Below are 3,409 nucleotides of genomic sequence, written 5' to 3'. Positions count from 1 at the left end.
AGATTTTACATCTTACGCTTCCCAATATTTTGCTGGAAACAAATTTAAAATGCTATAAATATGTTCTGCAATACATCCGATCCCAAACAGCCCACTTCACCTTTTACTACAAAGAATCAAACGATTGAAAAAAAAAATACTTACAGCTGCAATCCTCCGGCGCCAGTCATGAGTTGCGAGAGATTAGCTCTCTTGCTCCATTCCCAGGTTTCTGAGATGAAGCTGAAAAGAAAGGCAGAGATTTACAATGACTGTCCCTATCAATTTGGTTCGGTCATGACGAACGTGTATTTCCGGCACACCTGTTTCTCGCCGTGAGGTTAATAAATCTTAAATCTGTTGGAGAATACGGGTTTCGTAGTGTGTGAGGCACCCGTGGTCTAGGAGTAGCGTCTTTGATTCATAATCAAAACGTGTTCGATCCCCGCCACTGCCTAAATTTTGATAAATAATCAGCATTGGCGGCCGAAGACTTCCGGCATAAGAAGTCAGCCTCATTCTGCCAACGGCCTTGTCAAAGAGGGCGGTGGAGCGGATAGAGGTTCAGGGCACTCTCTTGTCCTAGGGGTGGGAAATTGCCCCTAAAGGCGGAAGAATCAGCAATGATCAACGACATGAGGATGCAGAAGGCAATGGAAAACACTGCATTAAAGACACGTAACGTGTATCCACAGGATATGTGGCCTGTAATTGAAGAAGTGTCATGATGATCTCTCCATTGGCAAAAGATTCCAGAATAGTCCCCCATTCGGATCTCCGGGAGGGGACTGCCAAGGGGGAGGTTACCATGAGAAAAAGATTGAATAATCAACGAAAGGATAACGTCTACGAGTCGGGGTGTGGAATGTCAGAAGCTTTAACGTGGTAGGGAAACTAGAAAATCTGAAAATGGAAATGCAAAGGCTCAATCTAGATATAGTAGGGGTCAGTGAAGTGAAGTGGAAGGAAGACAAGGATTTCTGGTCAGATGAGTATCGGGTAATATCAACAGCAGCAGGAAATGGTATAACAGGTGTAGGATTCGTTATGAATAGGAAGGTAGGGCCGAGGGTGTGTTACTGTGAACAGTTCAGTGACCGGGTTGTTCTAATCAGAATCGACATCAGACCAACACCGACAACGATAGTTCAGGTATACATGCCGACGTCGCAAGCTGAAGATGAACAGATAGAGAAAGTGTATGAGGATATTGAAAGGGTAATGCAGTATGTAAAGGAGGACGAAAATCTAATAGTCATGGGCGACTGAAATGCAGTTGTAGGGGAAGGAGCAGAAGAAAAGGTTGCAGAAGAATATGGGCTTGGGACAAGGAATGAAAGAAGACAAAGACTAATTGAGTTCTGTAACAAGTTTCAGCTAGTAATAGCGAATACTCTGTTCAAGAATCACAAGAGGAGGAGGTATACTTGGAAAAGGCCGGGAGATAGGAAAGATTTCAATTAGATTACATCATGGTCAGACAGAGATTCCGAAATCAGATACTGGACTGTAAGGCGTACCCAGGAACAGATATAGACTCAGATCACAATATAGTAGTGATGAAGAGTAGGCTGAAGTTCAAGACATTAGTCAGGAAGAATCAATACGCAAAGAAGTGGGATACGGAAGTACTAAGGAATGACGAGATACGTTTGAAGTTCTCTAGCGCTATAGATGCAACAATAAAGAATAGTGCAGTAGGCAGTATAGTTGAAGAGGAATGGACATCTCTAAAAAGGGCCATCACGGAAGTTGGGAGGGAAAACATAGGTACAAAGAAGATAGCTGCGAAGAAACCATGGGTAACAGAAGAAATACTTCAGTTGATTGATGAAAGGAGGAAGTACAAACATGTTCCGGGAAAATCAGGAACACAGAAATACAAGTCGCTGAGGAATGAAATAAATAGGAAGCTAAGACGAAATGGCTGCAGGAAAAATGTGAAGACATCGAAAAAGATATGATTGTCGGAAGGACAGACTCAGCATACAGGAAAGTCAAAACAACCTTTGGTGACATTAAAAGCAACGGTGGTAACATTAAGAGTGCAACGGGAATTCCACTGTTAAATGCAGAGCAGAGAGCAGATAGGTGGAAAGAATGCATTGAAAGCCTGTATGAGGGTGAAGATTTGTCTGATGTGATAGAAGAAGAAACAGGAGTCGATTTAGAAGAGATAGGGGATCCAGTATTAGAATCGGAATTTAAAAGAGATTTGGAGGACTTACGGTCAAATAAGGCAGAAGGGATAGATGAACATTCCATCAGAATTTCTAAAATCATTAGGGAAAGTGGCAACAAAACGACTATTCACGTTGGTGTGTAGAATATATGAATCTGGCTACATACCATCTGACTTTCGGAAAAGCATCATCCACACAATTCCGAAGACGGCAAGAGCCTACAAGTGCGAGAATTATCGCACAATCAGCTTAACAGCTCATGCATCGAAGCTGCTTACAAGAATGATATACAGAAGAATGGAAAAGAAAATTGAGAATGCGCTAGGATCGGTTTGGCTTTAGGAAAAGTAAAGGGACAAGAGAGGCAATTCTGACGTTACGGCTAATAATGGAAGCAAGGCTAAAGAAAAATCAAGACACTTTCATAGGATTTGTCGACCTGGAAAAAGCGTTCGACAATATAAAACGGTGCAAGATGTTCGAGATTCTGAAAAAAGTAGGGGTAAGCTATAGGGAGAGACGGGTCATATACAATATGTACAACAACCAAGAGGGAATAATAAGAGTGGACGATCAAGAACGAAGTGCTCGTATTAAGAAGGGTGTAAGACAAGGCTGTAGCCTTTCGCCCCTACTCTTCAATCTGTACATCGAGGAAGCAATGATGGAAATAACAGAAAGGTTCAGGATATGGAATTAAAATACAAGGTGAAAGGATATCAATGATACGATTCGCTGATGACATTGCTATCCTGAGTGAAAGTGAAGAAGAATTAAATGATCTGCTGAACGGAATGAACAGTCTAATGAGTACACAGTATGGTTTGAGAGTAAATCGGAGAAAGACGAAGGTAATGAGAAGTAGTTGAAATGAGAACAGCGAGGAACTTAACATCAGGATTGATGATCACGAAGTCAATGAAGTTAAGGAATTCTGCTACCTAGGCAGTAAAATAACCAATGACGGACGGAGCAAGGAGGACATCAAAAGCAGACTCGCTATGGCAAAAAAGGCATTTCTGGCCAAGAGAAGTCTACTAATATTAAATACCGGCCTTAATTTGAGGAAGAAATTTCTGAGGATGTACGTCTTGAGTACAGCATTGTATGGTAGTGAAACATGGACTGTGGGAAAACCGGAACAGAAGAGAATCGAAGCATTTGAGATGTGATGCTATAGACGAATGTTGAAAATTAGGTGGACTGATAAGGTAAGGAATGAGGAGGTTCTACGCAGAATCGGAGAG

Source organism: Schistocerca piceifrons, chromosome 2 (genome assembly GCF_021461385.2).
Source record: "Schistocerca piceifrons isolate TAMUIC-IGC-003096 chromosome 2, iqSchPice1.1, whole genome shotgun sequence".
In the NCBI taxonomy this organism is placed as follows: domain Eukaryota; kingdom Metazoa; phylum Arthropoda; class Insecta; order Orthoptera; family Acrididae; genus Schistocerca; species Schistocerca piceifrons.
This window is presented reverse-complemented; position numbering follows the sequence as displayed.